This window comes from Peromyscus maniculatus, chromosome 13, assembly GCF_049852395.1.
Source record: "Peromyscus maniculatus bairdii isolate BWxNUB_F1_BW_parent chromosome 13, HU_Pman_BW_mat_3.1, whole genome shotgun sequence".
NCBI lineage: Eukaryota > Metazoa > Chordata > Mammalia > Rodentia > Cricetidae > Peromyscus > Peromyscus maniculatus.
In genome coordinates this window covers 55,457,533-55,473,824 of record NC_134864.1, presented here as the reverse complement: position 1 = coordinate 55,473,824, position 16,292 = coordinate 55,457,533, and the positions used below count along the sequence as shown (strand labels likewise).

Here is a 16,292-nt window from a genome sequence, read left to right as displayed (position 1 = left end):
GGGGGCAGGGGTTTGAGACAGGGTTTCTCTGTGTAGTTTTGGTGCCTGTCCTGAATCTTACTCTATAGACCAGGCTGGCCTCGAACTCACAGAGATCTGCCTGGCTCCGTCTCCCAAGTGCTAGGATAAAAGCGTGCGCCGCCACCGCCTGGCTGTGTTCCATATTAAAAAAAAGAATAAGGGGGAATAGCTAAGTTTCTATAGAACTTTCTGAGTCTATGACTTTATGGTAGAAGAAAAGTGTATTTATAACAAGATGGAGTTACTCTTAGACTAAGTGTGATGTGGTAAAATCTTGATGGGGTTCATAAGATGAATTTGGGGACGGTATGTTGCTAGGTTTTTTTGTAGGGGTGGGGGGACTCTTTACATCATTCAGAAGTTCTGGGCACAACATTTTTGTCTTCTCAGCTCTCTCTCTCCTATAGAAAACGGGGCATAGATACTCTGTTAAATGTCAGTTATCCAAGTACGGTTTCTAAGAACTCTGTAAGAATGAGAAACAAACCTTGAAACATAAGAAAAATAATAACATGTATGAGTGAATGAATGGATTAAAATTTTGAGCTGGGTCTGGTGGGCACAGGCCTAGAACCCCAGCTATTTGGGAGGCTGAGGTTAAAATACATTTGGCCATAAATTGTAAGAACAGAGATTAGTAGAGACAGACGCTCATGGAAAGAGTGAGACACTTGTGCCTTATTATCTTTCCGAGGCGGCTATACATCCTTTACCTTTCTAAGTCACATACTTTACGTTTTTACTTCTTATTTTGTGTGTTCCATGTATGCACTGGTATGCGTATGGCCTGGCACATGTGTGAAGGTCAGAGGACACCTTTATGGGGTGGATTCTGGGAATCCATCTTAGGTCTTTGAGGGCAGGGAAAAAGGTTTACGAGCTGGGACGTCTGGCCCAGCCCTTACGTTACAAGGTTTCCAGTGTCATTTACCACAGGGTTTAAAGGTTAAAGGCTTACTTTTAGTTTTTTTTTGTTTTTATTACCTTTATGTGTTGGGGGCACACATGCCCTGCCGATCAGAAGACAACTTGTAGGGACACTTCTCTCCTTCCTTCTCTGTCCCCCTCTACCACGTGGGGTCCACGGATGGAAGTGAGGTGGTTAGGGTTGACAGCAAGCTGTCTTCTTGCCCCCAAATTGCTTGCTTTTTTTTTTTTTTTTTTTGGCTTTTTTAGAAAATAAGCTGATTTGTTTTATTTTATTTTAGTGAGAGGCATTTAAGATTTAGGAATGGGACCTAACTGCTAAGACACAAGATCCTAAATAATGTTGGCCTTACTAGCCCGTGACCTTCGACAGTGACCTGCCCGCAAGGTATCCCGGTACAACAGCAGCATAAATGTTAGAGGAGGAACCAACCACTTTTTGATCGGATTGAAGGCCCGCTCCATGCCGGAGATCCCACGCATGGCATTGCTAAAGTGGCCAAGGACCCGAGACCAGACAGGTCAGGAACCCTGGGGAAAACAATCTACTACTGTTATTTTACTAAAAGAACAAAGTAATAAAATGACTCCTAATGATTTATGGCCATGCCCATAGATCAGTGCCTCGCTCCACCTCATCAGAGAAGCTTCTTTTTGCAATAGATGGGAATTAATAGAGACTCACAACAGGACAGTGTGTGGAGAGAGAAATTTTGTCGCCCTCAACCCTAAATGGGATGTCTTCATCACACCCCTCTCGTCAAGGCTCAGGGATCTATGGAGGAGACAGAAACTTGTAAGAGACAGAGGTAGTGGGTAACTCCAAGGAAATCTTTAAAACACAACAGGACTGAGACACCTATGAATTCACAAAGGCTTTGGCAATATGCACAAGACCCGCATAGGCTCAAAACAGACAAAATCCCAGCACTGAGAAGGGGACTGGACACCAAGGGACTCCACCTAACCAAGAAGCTGTGTGTAATTGATACCTGCTGGGAAAGAGATAATCAGTTTTCTCCAGCGGGAGTGTTACCCGGTCACACCCCCATGCGTGGGAGTGATGGACCAACACAAAACAGAATCTTGTCTCTCTCATTCTGGGTGTGCTGTTTTGCTTTGGGATTTTTTTGGTTTATTAGCTTTTCTTTGTTTGGATTTTTTTTTTTTTTTTTTTTTTTTGCTTTGGGGTCATTTGGGGGAGAGAGAAAGAACATAAAGTTGGGTGGGTAGGGTGTGGGGAGGATCTGGGGGGAGTTTAGTGAGAGGAAAGAATATAATAAAAATATACTATATCTAAGAAAATTTCAAAAATTTGGGCTGGAGAGATGGTTCAGAGGTTAAGAGCACTGACTGCTCTTCCAGAGGTCCTGAGTTCAATTCTCTGCAACCACATGGTGGCTCACAACCTTCTATAGTGAGATCTGGTGCCCTCTTCTGGTGTGCAAGCAGAACACTGTATACATAGTAAATAAATAAATACAAATAAAAATTCATAAATAAAGCAAAAAAGGGTAAGATTCTGATGTTATATGAAGATTACCAGACATCCTGGGTTCTTTAAATCTAAAGAAAGATGATTTATTAGCCTATGTCTTTGTTTTTTAGACAAAATCTTATATAGCCCAGGCTAGCCCTGAAGTTTCTAGGTAGCCCTGAGTGGCTCTGAATGCCTGATCCTCCTGCCTCTGCTCCAAGTTAGGAGATGGTGAGTCACTAGCTAACTTATCAGTCAATAGTCAATGTCCCAGTCATTTAAAAAGTATGGCTTTGCCGGGCGTTGGTGGTGCACGCCTTTAATCCCAGCACTCGGGAGGCAGAGCCAGGCGGATCTCTGTGAGTTCAAGGCCAGCCTGGACTACCGAGTGAGCTCCAGGAAAGGCGCAAAGCTACACAGAGAAACCCTGTCTCGAAAAACCAAAAAAAAAAAAAAAAAAAAAAAAGTATGGCTTCTTCTTAGATACATTACTGGGAGTCAAGAGGGAACTGGGAGAATAGAAAGTAAGGAATAGAAGGTAACAAGGGAGCAGGAAGCTTGCTGGCCACCAATCCACCCCCACCCCCCATGATTCCACCGAATGAGAAAGGATGAGAAAGGAGGCACACACGTTCAGTTCTGAGTGATCGAAAATAACAGATGTTTGCTATTTGGTGTTTTTCTGTATTTTAAACATTTCTACAAATTAAAATAAAAGTGATATGCATATCTAGCCAAAACCCTTTTATTGTCCTTATAATCAAGTAAGGGGCTAAGGAGACCACTCATCGGTTATGGTGCTTACAGCTCTGGCAGAGGACCTGAGTTCGGTCCCCAGCGCACACACACACACAGGATGGCTCAGTCCAACCGAATCTAATTTCTTTTTTTCGATTTTTCGAGACAAGAGTTTCTCTGGGTAACAGCTTCCCAGGAACTCACTCTGTAGACCAGGCTGGCCTCGAACTCACAGAGATCCACCTGCCTCTGCCTCCCCAGTGCTGGGATTAAAGACATGGGCCACCTCCGCCCAGATAGAATCTAATTTCTCCCCAGGCTGCGAGGCCGCCGGAGATCAGGGAAGCCGCGCCTGCTGCCACGTCGGCTCGCAGCCAGCTTTCGGTTTCCGTGTGTGTCTCCATCTTGCCTGCGCAGACCGGACAACCGGAGCGAAGTCTCGGAGATCTGAGCCACCCAGGCGCCACCTGGGGCAAGACGGGTACGTGACCTGCGCGGTGGAAACCCGCTCGCCACACGCGCTACTACCACCCCCTCCACCCCCACCCCGGCGGTGCGCACCCTGGCTCGGCCCGGGAGGCCGCTGCGAGCCGCGCGCTGGCGCCCGGGGGACCGCGGGCGGAGCCCGGCGAGGGCACTGAGGACTGCAGTTCCTTCGCCCGCACCGGCCTGGACTGGGCACCGGGAGCCCGGGTCCCCGCCTCCTCGGCTCCGAGCGCAGTCCAGGGCGGCTTCGCCCCTCCTACGTTGCGGTCCCCAGCAGGGCGGCCGCAGGTGGTGACAGCCCCCTGCCCGAGTGGAAATAGCCCTTAAAGGACCCTTGTGCACTCCGGAACTGTAGAGAGAGCATCCGGAGGACAGGAGGGAGCACCCTTGAAGATGAACTATGCTGGGCAAGCCACAATAGTCTTGCGCAAACATCTTGGGGAGTTACTCATTTCCTGGAGTTGAACTGTCCAAACTACCAGTTTTTGAAAAGTTGAAATGAAAGGGGGCATTTTCTGAGTTGTTGTGTGCGTTTGTTTACTCAGTGCTTGGAAGTTTGACTTTCAAGAGCATAGTGAAGCGCCTTGGCTATTTCCCAAAGCACTTAGCATTGTTGACATTGTTGACAAATGACCAGTAGCATTTCCCCTGGGAATTGAGAATTCAGTGCTATCTTATATCTATCTATCTGTCTATCTATCTATCTATCTATCTATCTATCTATCTATCTATCTATCTATCTACCTACCCCTTAAAGTAAGCCTGATCCTGCAACTCTTCACCCACTTCAGATGGGCCGGATTCTGATGGTTTCAAGATGTTTTCTCTTATTAACCAGGTCTGGATTTGCATGGGAGGGCAAGTTCGCTTGAACATTAACAAAGGAATGCCGTAAAACAAAGGCCACTGTTATTCACAGTAAATTCTGGTGAGCTGGAAGTGAACTCAAGGGCTCAATAAATCCTTTCAGGTTAGTTAACCTTTGAAATTTGCTCTTACTCTAAGAGGGGGTGGGGTCAGGAGGGGGGGGTCACATAAGGCAGGCCTTAACCAACAGGGATGATATCTCTCTAGATATCTCCAACACACACACACACACACACACACACACACACACACACACACACACACAGTTAGAAGATTCTGAACAAAACAAAAGGTTCAGCTCTCCCATATCACAAACAACCTTGGTTTGTGAGCACGCTATTATTTATTTTTATGTTTTGGTTTTCTGAGACAAGGCTCTCTGTGTAGCTCTGGCCGTCCGTGAACTCACTATGTAGACCAGGCTGGCCTCGAACTCACAGGGATCCATCCACCTGCCCCTGCCTCCTGATCACATTGCGAGGATTAAAGGTGTGTGCCACTGTTGGCGACTGTTCCCGGGAGCTCACTCAGCCGTAGTTTATAGCCATTGAAAGTCTTTATTCCAGCCAGCTGGGACTACACTGAGGCACTCAGGACAGGAAGTGTGGCTCCAAATGTCCCCAGCACCGGGTGTTTGAAGGCAGAGACATTGTCCTAGCAGCTCACTAGGCAGCTGGGGGCGGGACTTGGAGGTAGGGGTGGAGCTTGGCGCTCTGCTTAAGCAAGCAGTTTGGCTAAGATAAGCAGTTAGCTGGAAGGGGAGGTTTGCTTTGCACAAGCGGGCCGGTTAACAGAAAGCTAAGCTAGCTGGGGCACCTCGAGCTTGGGTTCCCAGAATAGAGTTGGGCAATTTTCCGTGGGATTCTCCATCCAAGAGTCCAAATTCCAGTTAAACTTGAAATGGCCTCAGCAAGAACTGAGGACGGAGGAACCTCTGTACTAGCTTGCCCGGTCTTACCACCCCCGCCTAGCTGTAAGTGGGTTCTGAATGTTTTCCTTACCGGAACTTTCTTTTTTTTTTGGTCAACAGTTCTTTTTACTTGTAGCCTTTGTGTAGAGTGACCTGGGTAAAAATGGGCCTTTCTTTTTTGACCGGGTCTTACTATGTAGCTCAGGATGGCCCCCAATTTGTGATCTTCCCTCTTCAGCAATCTCCCAACAAAAAAATAAAAATAAAAAAAATAATAGTACAAAGTAAAAAAGCTGGGCGTGCGTCACCACACTCCGCTGAAATGGCTGTTTCTAGAGGTTTTATATTGTACTTAGTTTTTGGTGACATTTGAGGTTCTTGGGCACGTCATCACTTGTTAACCTAAACCCCAGGCTCGGGGGTGTTCCTTCCTCCCGGGGAGTAGGCGTGGCACTGGGAGGGGTCGTGGGTGGGTGGTCCGTTTTGACAGCCGAGGCGGAAGCGGGTTTGGTTTTGTGGATTTCCTTCCCTCTTCACGGGCTTTCTGTTAGGGTCTTGGGATCCAGCATGGCCTTTGCTCAGTCTCTGGGGTCTGGGGGCCGTGCGCATCCCTCCGGAGACCTCTCAGGTCACTGGAAGAGGACGATGTCCTTTGTGCTGGGCGGGTGCCAGCGTTCGTGAACCGGTTGGACTTGGCTGGCAGCTGAGGCCAGCTCTGCAGGCAGACTTTCCAGAACTCCTGCCCGGAGAGGCCGTCTCCTGATGTCTGTGTTCTTTCCAGTGTCTCGTTCCGTCCAGTTTTCTGGAGGTCTCCGGCGAGGACAGGCGATATTCTGGGCTACTGTTGAGTGGGATGAGCCGGCGACGGCCCGGCGTGAGTAAACTGAGACCCTGGTGTTCCCTCCTATCCTGTCTGCTCCCCCAGGGACTTGGGACATTGAGGGAGCTGTCCCCTGGTGAATGCAGGAAAGGCTTCATTTCCCGTCCCACCCTTGGTCCCTTCTGAGTTTTTGGGGGACCCACTCACAGCACCTCCAGACTTGTGGCACCTTTAAATTCAAATCTGGTTCTTTCTTGGAGAGGGGCCAAAGACTGATTAAATTACAGTCGTTACTGGACTCAAATGCCTACTTGTTAAACCAGTGAGCTGCTCTGAGCAGAGGACAGTTCTGGACATGGTACATGTTTTTTTTCCCCTGTAATCCGGCATTTTAGTTTTCCTTAAATTTCTGAAGCAAGAAGCACTGTTTTAATGCCCTCGCTGACCTTCACCTCTGAGACTTGACACCCCACCCTCAGGAGCATCATAGTCGTCCCCTTCATACTTTGTGGGCAAGACACTTCATACTTTGCAGTTTAATATCCAAAACCTTTCAGGCAAGTTCCTGGGATTAGTGCTTGCGAAGTAGACAGAGACCCGACCCTGTCCCATGAGTCCATTCCCTAGAGATAGCCAAAGGTTGCAGGTTCTTTCAGCCTTTTACACATTGGTGTGCTCAACTACAGTCTGTTGGCTTTTTTAAAAAAAATAAGGAGTATTTCGTCTCCCCCAGGCCTCCCCACTTACTCTTGTATGATGTTCTTTCTTAAACTGTCTTTCAGAACTGATGGTGGTGGTATCGTTACCCCCCTTTCCCATTTTCCTGCAATGGTCACTTGAGAATGGGGACCTCTACAAACTGTTTCATTTGCCCTGATTTTTGTTTTCCCTTCCTCTTCAGTTCTTAGCACTGGGGAATTCTTTCTAATTTTGTGTCACACTTGAAAGAAAAAGACTGTGTTGTGTGTGTGTGTTCTCCCGAATCATTTCTTTCCAGGTAACCTTGCACCCTTGTGCTCTTTGTACCTTATTCTGTATTTATGCTCCTTTGATGGCTGGCTCTCACAGTTGCTTTTTCTTTATCTGGCCATTTAGTGCCAGAACAACACAACAGCAAAAAAACCTTAGCTTTGTTATTTTCCCTTTTCTGTGTTTTCTCTGCTTGTGTCCATTGGAAGAATTAAGTTCTGCCAACTTGGTATCAGATTCACCACAAACTCAAGAGTGTGTCTTCTGCAGTGCATGCTTCAGGTGAAGAAGGTAGTATCTTTTTTAAGATAGCATTGCATTGCACTATAGCCCAGGCTGGCCTGCAAGTCACCACATAGCACAGGTTGGCCTTGAGTTTTCCAAATCCTCCTGCCGCAGCTTCCCATGTGCTAAGATTACTGGCGTGAGCCACTAACCCAGGTCCGTCAGTGTTTTTGATCTATAGCTAATATCTCAGTTTTTCAGTGCAATCGAAAACTCTTGCTGTCCTAGCCACTTCTTCCAAGGCTTAGTGTGCTTTGGAGTAGACGACTTCCTTTAGTTACCTCATTTCGTAAGTAGGAACCAGAGCTTCATCTGCCTGTGATTTTTTTTTTTTAACTTCCTTTGCCTTTATACGTATGTGGTCTTTGAAAAAACAAAACTGTTCTTCTTGAAGCTTTCAAAAGCAGTCTTTGTTTTTGTTTGCGACCGAGTCTCCTGGAGCCTGGGCCACCCTTGACCTCCTGATCTTCCTGCCTCCAGCACTCTACTCCTATAATTACAGGTGTGTACCCCCATGCTGAAAAGCAGTTTTTAAAGTCACTCAGATCTTTGTTTTAAAGGGTAGGTTCTCAACAGACCTCTCTCTCAAACACCTCTAGGTCTTAGGGGAGCCCACCAAAGCCCCTGACAGGTCATCACAACTCCCTTGCAGAAGTCAGAACAATGTTGGGTATTTAATTTCCCTCTGCTGACTGGACTCCCCATTTCTGAATAGGAAAACCCAGAGCAGTGAGATGTTACACACACGACCTTGACTGGGCTGACTACGAAAACCTCCACAGAAGTTTTCTGCCTGACTTAGGCTCTGCTCTCACCCCAAGGCCATGCTATTTTAATCAGACAGAGCTAAAGCTGTGTGTGCTTAAGGCCTGGGGAACCTATTAAAATGTCGTGGTGGGAACAGGGGAGTTGTACATATAGCACAAAGCTGTCCCCTGGAGAAGTGATGCAATCCTCTCTGCCTGGGCACTCCATAAACAAGCAGGCCATCATCCAGCCGAAAGGTAGAGTAAGCCTCTCCCTTTAACCTGGTTGTTTTCAGGAACGTCAGAGAACCTTAAAGAACCAGACAGGTGAGAAATCAGGGCAGGTCAGAGTATCGAAAATGGCCCAGTGAAGCAGATGGGCAGTTTCCATTTTTATTTTCCCGATTATCTTGTTCATTTCAGAGTCTCTTATAACAAAGAGAACTTTTTGTAATTGGGAAAAAAAATCTATATTGAAAGGAATTCCAGAAGCTTTCTATCCCCGTTATATGTATGACTTAAGTTTTCGAACTGATTTGTGTGTGTGCTGAAGGGCCAGTCGAGAGAATCTGTCATGTATTTGCCTGGCTGGAATTTCAATCCAAACCCAGCCAAGCTTCAGATCTACTAAATATTGAGCTATTCTCTCAGGCATTTAGGGTTGTTTCTTAGCTCACCTTTGTTTGTTTTATTTTTTTTAAAGACAGTATCAATATATAGCCCAGCCTGGGCTGGCCTTGAACTTGGCTGTTCTTCTGCCCCAGCCTGGCAAGTGCTAGATTTACAAGTGTATGTTACCAGACCCTGAGAAAGAGTGTGGTTCTTCCTGACTGCTGTTTCATGAAAACATACACCCAGTTCCTCTACATTCCACAACAGATGGTTTAGATGCCTAAATCAACAGCTGCAGACAAGGCCCAGCCACCTCTTCCTTTATAGAACTTAAAAATGAGATGTGGTCTCTGAACTCAGTTTTTACCAAAGCATTAAAGGTTGAAATCTTGCCTAAACCAAGCAGTTTGGCCTGTTTTGTTTTCTCTGCCAAGGAAATTGAAGCTTTGTGATTTCTGAATGGAGCAAATCCTTGCCCTGTGGTTTTCCCCAACAAAGTGAGTGCATACTGCAACCATTCAAGGGTGTTTGCATTTTTAGCTGACACCATTGCATGCAAGGTAGTAGTAGTTCTGAGGATAGCAGACTGCTGTCCTATTTGGGAAAAAAATTACTTTAAATTTTATACACTTTTGCTGGGTGTGGTGGCACATGCTTTTAATCCTAGCACATGGGAGACAGAAGCAGGCAGATCTCTGAGTTTGAGGCCACTCTGGTCAACATAGTGAGTTCCAGGATAGCCAGGGCTATGTAGAGAGACTCTGTCTTCAACAAAATCAGCAACACATTTTTTAAAAGCACTCTTGAATCTATCCTGGAACTATCTCACATGTAGAAAACTGGGTTTGAGGGGTTGGGGATTTAGCTCAGTGGTAGAGCGCTTGCCTAGCAAGCGCAAGGCCCTGGGTTCGGTCCTCAGCTCCAGAAAAAAGAAAAGAAAGAAAGAAAGAAAGAAAACTGGGTTTGAGATTGGACAAATGAAGATTATGGCACCTAAATTTTAAGAGTTTTAGAAATGACAGCTTATCCAGAGTCAGTACATTTTTATCGAAATGTACTGAGAATTGGTTGACCCTTTTACTGAAAGGCTAAAGGATATTTGGTGAGCTTGGCTGTGGACACTGTCTTCTGTTTAAGCTGAGGTCTTACCAGCTTACAGCAGGTTCTGCCTAGGATCATGCCCAGCCTTATAAGTCCCCTCAAACCACCCTGTGGTTATTTCATACAGTGTGGAACAGTCGCAAGCTCGATCTCCAGGTTCCAGGGATGATACCTATCATGCTACCAATTCCATCTTGCTTCAGTGTAGGTTGCAAAGGGACAGATGGACATTACTAATTCCTAACAATGTGTGCCTCTCTGCTGCAACTGTGTGGTCATGTGTCAGCTGCTCAAGAGCTCTGACGCCTGCCCAGGACCTACCACAGAACTGGTGGAAGGTGAGAGCCTGTCCATCATCATGCACTAACTCCTGCATGGCATAAAGTAAATGCCCAAAGATGGTTTAAAGACTGCCGCGAAGCAGGACAAGATCCAGTTTGGGGACCAGGACAAGCTGTGGAAGAGAGCTTGAAAGATACAGAATTTCAGCACAATACTGAGAAAGGCTAGGAAGCTTTCTGAGTGGAGGCAACTCCATAGAGGTAGGAAAAAATGTTGGGGAACACGGAGGACTTTGGAGTTGGATTATGGGTAATGCCCAGAAGTAGGAAGATACACTTGGTGCTTGAGCTATGTATGAAAAGCTGGTCCCAGCAAAGATTTAGCTTTGTTTAAGATGGAGCAGGCCCCTCCCATCAACTGGATTCAGTTTTATTGTTCCTGGAGACTCTCTGTTCATGTTTCAGGATCCAGCTAGAAGATGTTCCTGCCTCTGTTTCCAAGTACTGGGATTATAGGTTTGTGCTGCCGTGGCTGGCTCTAACCACTTTGTGGGTGGACTTTTCTGTCCTGCCAGACAGCTCCCAAATAACCACACAGAAACTTCTTATTAACTACAAAAGCTCAGCCGGTAGCTTAGGCTTGTTTCTAACTAGCTCTTATAACTTAAATCAACCCATTTCTATTAATTTATGTGCTGCCCCAAGCCTCATGGTTTGTTACCTCGTCTACGCATCCTGCTTCCTCTGCGTCTGGCTGACGTCTCTCATTGTCTCCGCCCTTCTTCTTCCCAGCATTCTCTCTGCCCTGAAAATCCTGTCTGACTATTGGCTGTTCAGCTTTTTTTAAAAAACCAATCTGAGTGACAAATCTTCACAGCGTACAAAAAGATTACTCCACAACCTCAATTCTTGAAGTCCCCACTTTATTTTATTTTTGTTTGTTTGTTTGTGGTACACATGCTAAGCAAGTGCTCTGCCCCTGAGCCACATCCCTAGCTCTGTTTCTACTTTTTGAGTTGATCTCACCAAGTTGCCCGGGCTGGCCTTGAACTCACTGAGTCCAGTCAAGTCTGGAGCCTTCAGTTCTTCTGCCTTAACTTCCCGAGTAGCTGGGATTGCAGGTCTGTGTCACCAAGCTTGGCTTGAAAGCCTCCACTTGTTACTTCTTTTACCTTGGCAACATGGGAAGTTTGGAAGGTGCTGGATGCTGTGGGTTGCAGAAGAATCAAGAGCCATAGTTACCTTTTCAGGGCTTTATTGGGAGAGAGAGGGAGAAAAAGAGAGAAAGAGAGAAACAGAGAGACCTCGCGGAGGGAAGAGAACGGAAGGAGAGAGTGGGGAAAGGAAGGGAACGCCCAGAGGACACACCCGCTTTTAGGCTGGGATGCTGTTGCAGGCTGGTGATGTAATTCAGGACATAATCCTTACAGAATGGACACAAGCAAAGCAGAGGAGTTTCATCAAAGAACTGTATAAAATAATAATCATGGCTAGTAACATCCCAAATTAGCACTATTTATGATTTTGCCCCAGCCAGTGGTCTGCTAGATGATGTTCTAATGCATGTCTGCAGCGCCACAAACCTGGAGCCACAAGATGATTAGTGCACATCCTCCTCTGACTAACTTGAGAAGGGGTGGCATTTGCGGTAAACCTTATATTTAAAATATCCATGGCTGGGGGAGGAGAGGTAGGTTTACTATATTAGCTCTTCTACTTGTCACCATGTGTGGGTCCTGGGCACAAACGGAGGGCACAGATCGGCTCTGTGACATTCAGGGTAAGTGCACAGACCTCTGTGAGACGGCCACATTGCATTTTGTTCAGAATCTTGCAACTCCTCTGTTCTCAAGTACTTTGTGTTCTTTTTTTTATTTTGGTTTTTCGAGACAGGGTTTCTCTGTGTAGCTTTGTGCCTTTCCTGGAACTCGCTTTGGAGACCAGGCTGGCTTCCAACTCACAGAGATCCGCCTGGCTCTGCCTCCCGAGTGCTGGGATTAAAGGCGTGCGCCGCCGCCGCCGCCGCCGCCGCCGCCGCCGCCGCCGCCGCCGCCGCCGCCGCCGCCGCCGCCGCCACCACCACCACCACCAACACCACCACCACTACCCAGCTCGTACTTTGTGTTCTTATCTCACTATAGCTTCTTGGGTACAGAGCTACAGAGCTGGCCCACTTTCTGCCCCCGGCAAGATAGGCTTACCATGTGACTGCCCAAGTTGCTGAGATACTATATTTGTTTTCACACTGTGCCTCCGCGGAGGTGACTTTGCTGTTGTTACTATGCCCTCTCCTTGCTTCAGGCGGAAGGCAGAGCAAATGACAGATTAAGTATGTCCAAAGGAAGCTAACCCTCATACTGGTTGCTGTGTGGCAGACGGAACATTTTGTATTTTGGACTGGAGATGGCTGGGAGGCACTTCACATTCCGTGGAACGGTTTGAGAAGTCTGACCGAAGTTAGCACACTTTATTGTTACCTGTTCTGGCTAGTGCTAGATGCCAGAGGCGTGTGTTAAGTGATTGGCTGGAAACTTGTCTGCAGTGGAGGATGATACAAAGGAGTCACTGACCATGCCTCTGTGGTCCCTTCCAGGAAAGCCTTACGCAGTGTGGGGAGTTTCAGCTGGGCCTGCAAGTTAAGAAGGGTTTTGCTCTGTGTAGCTTTGGAGCCCGTCCTGGATCTCACTCTGTAGCCCAGGCTGGCCTCGAACTCACAGAGATCTGGCCAGCGACTTCTTTTTATTTAAATGTCCTGGTATATATTTAAAATACATAACCTATTAAGATATTTATACAGTAAAATACTTGTCTAGTGGGATAGAATGATGGATCCATGTCTTACCTAGCTGCCCATCTCCCACTCTGTGCCTATAGTAGTTCTAAATCTACTCATTGGCAGAAATCCTAAATACAATACACTTTCAGCAAAAATTTCCAGCATAAAATACTTTGAGCAAAACCTCCTGAGACCAATGGACTAACTATAGTTCTCAGGTGTAGTTCAGCCTTTTGCGTGCGCATCCTGCCTATTTGTGACTTTATATCCTTTGACCTAATATCTCCCTGCTTCCTGCTTCTCCCTTGACCCTGGTAACCACTGTTTATTCTCCACCTCCATATATGTGACTTAAAAAAAAAATAGATGCTGCATATAAATGAGGCCAAATTCCTGTGTTTTCTTATTTCACTTCTCATGTGGCCGAATTGCCACCTCTCTTTTTGAGACTGAATAATATTCAATGGCGTATATCACACATATATGTGTATGTTATGTTAATGTTATATATACACACATACATGTATGTTATATCCAATGGTACATATACACAGATACATGTATTTTATATTCGTTGGTATATATACACACACATATGTATGTTATATCTGTTGGTATATGCACATGCACATATGTATGCTATGAGATATTATATCTCCTCATCCTTTGACACCTAAGCTGTTTTTATATCTCGCTTAAAATATGGATGCAGTGCAATGGGGCGGGGCTGGTATCTTCTAAAATATTTTTTTAGTTTATTTTATTTGCATGAATGTTTTGCCTGCAGGTTTCTCTGTGTACCACATGCATGCCTCGTGCCCCAGGAGGCCAGGAGAGGGTAGAACGGTAGTTACAGATGGTTGTGAGCCTCCTCCGAGTAGGTGCTGGGAACCGAACCCGGGTCCTCTGGAAGAGCAGTGAGTGCTCCCAACCATGGAGCCATCTCTCCAGGCCCAGTGCCCATATCCTTAGGAGGTGCGAAGTTCACTTCCTTTGGGTCCATACTCAGAAGAGGGACTGCTGAGGGTGGTCGGGAACTCCCAAGAGCTCTTGGATGGAGCAGCTACGAGTTCACAGAGGCCTGGGCAAGAGACGTACGGTCAAGACGGAGTAGGGTGAGGCAAGTGTGGATATTCACTTTCCCACACCATTTATTATAGAGTGCTCAAAAGTTCAGCAATCAAGATAAGTAACATTATAAAAAAAAAGTCAACAGAAATACCCAAGTCTATGATAAGAAAAATTATTAGAATTTTGCATAATAAAAACAGCTTCAGCATCATTGGCTTTTCCTTCTGATGTAGATGCCAGTGTGAGGCACGCTAAGCGGCGTGGTGGGGACGAGGGTGCAGTGTGAGCAGCGCTAAGTGGTGTCTTGGGGACGAGGGTGCAGTGTGAGGCGCGCTGAGCGGTGTTGTAGGGGTGAGGGTGCAGTGTGAGGCGCGCTGAGTGGTGTTGTAGGGGTGAGGGTGCAGTGTGAGGCACACTGAGCGGTGTTGTAGGGACGAGGGTGCAGTGTGAGGCGCGCTGAGCGGTGTTGTAGGGGTGAGGGTGCAGTGTGAGGCGCGCTGAGTGGTGTTGTAGAGGTGAGGGTGCAGTGTGAGCAGCGCTAAGCGGTGTTGTAGGGATGAGGGTGCAGTGTGAGGCGCGCTAAGCGGCGTCTTGGGGACGAGGGTGCAGTGTGAGCAGCGCTAAGTGATGTTGTAGGGGTGAGGGTGCAGTGTGAGGCGCGCTAAGCGGCGTCTTGGGGACGAGGGTGCAGTGTGAGCAGCGCTAAGCAGTGTTGTAGGGGTGAGGGTGCAGTGTGAGGCGCGCTGAGCGGTGTTGTAGGGGTGAGGGTGCAGTGTAAGCAGCGCTAAGCGGTGTTGTAGGGGTGAGGGTGCAGTGTGAGGCGCGCTGAGCGGTGTTGTAGGGGTGAGGGTGCAGTGTGAGCAGCGCTAAGCGGTGTTGTAGGGGTGAGGGTGCAGTGTGAGCAGCGCTGAGCGGTGTTGTAGGGACGAGGGTGCAGTGTGAGGCGCGCTGAGCGGTGTTGTAGGGGTGAGGGTGCAGTGTGAGGCGCGCTGAGCGGTGTTGTAGGGGTGAGGGTGCAGTGTGAGCAGCGCTAAGCGGTGTTGTAGGGGTGAGGGTGCAGTGTGAGGCGCGCTGAGCGGTGTTGTAGGGGTGAGGGTGCAGTGTGAGCAGCGCTAAGCGGTGTTGTAGGGGTGAGGGTGCAGTGTGAGGCGCGCTAAGCGGCGTCTTGGGGACGAGGGTGCTGGTGCCAAGGAGAGGTCAAAGTGGGAGAAACGGACCGAGTGCAGGCTGTTCCCTCACAGGGTCTTAGCTCTGTGTGAAAGGGGATGAAGTGGAGGGGTCGCTGATCTGGGGGACCCAGGCTCAGGGTCTTTGGGATGGTTAACTGTTTAAGGCGGAGAGCCTTGGCCGTGTGTGTGTGTGGTGTGTGTGTGTGCGTGTGTGTATGTGTGAGCTGAGGAGCGAGCGCTGCCCCAGGACCGTGGAGGTGAAGGCAGGAGTCTTCTCTGGGGGTGTGAAGAGATGCTAACCAGAATCCTGTAAACACACTGCCCCGCGATGCCAAACACAGGAAGTGGTGCTGCCGGCTCCGTGCTGTGCGACCCTCCTTCCTCAGCTTCCGGCTGGAATGCTTACTTATTTGTGTATTTGCTTATCTGCTTGTTTGTTTGTTTATTTAGTGTGTGTGCGTGTACACATGTACTAAGGTGCACTCGTAGAGCTCAGAAAAACCCAGAGGGGTCGGTTTGGTTCTCTTTTCTCAGGCTTGGTAGCAGGCACCTTTACCTACTGAGCACTCGTGTGTGTGTGTGTGTGTGTGTGTGTGTGTGTGTGTGTGTGGTGTGTATGTGTGTGTGGTGTGGTGTGTGTGTGTAGTGTGTGTATTGTGTGTGTGTGGTGTGTGTGTGTGTGTGTGTGGTGTGTATGTGTGTGGTGTGTGTGTGGTGTGTATGTGTGTGGTGTGTGTGTGTGATGTGTATGTGTGTGGTGTGTGTGTGTGTGTGTGGTGTGGTGTGTGTGTGTATGTGTGTGTGGTGTGTGTGTGGTGTGTGTGTATGTGTGTGTGGTGTGTGTATGTGTGTGTGGTGTGTGTGTGTGTGGTGTGTGTGGTGTGTGTGGTGTGTGTGGTGTGGTGTGTGTGTATGTGTGTGTGGTGTGTGTGTAGTGTGTGTGTATGTGTGTGTGTGTGAACAAGTACATTGAATTCTAGCTTCTAGGAGAATTACTCACCTATGCTGTCTGTTCAAATGCTTTTAAAATTGTGTA

General features: G+C 47.6%; 1 protein-coding gene across 6 annotated transcripts in view; it reads left to right on the top strand.

Moving 5' to 3' along the window:
• Positions 1-3,484: 3,484 nt before the first annotated feature.
• Cflar (CASP8 and FADD like apoptosis regulator) overlaps positions 3,485-16,292 on the top strand; it is a 51,998-nt gene continuing 39,190 nt past the window's right edge. Inside the window, exons 1-2 of one of the 6 annotated variants that reach the window (XM_076550345.1) lie at positions 3,505-3,644; positions 4,488-4,567. The gene's annotated coding sequence lies outside the window, so the exon portion shown is untranslated. Of the gene's footprint in view, positions 3,645-4,487; positions 4,620-5,257; positions 5,490-5,931; positions 6,301-16,292 lie in introns of those variants that run through there. The other 5 variants (XM_006975046.4, XM_042260325.2, XM_006975045.4 and 2 more) reach the window with 5 other exon arrangements.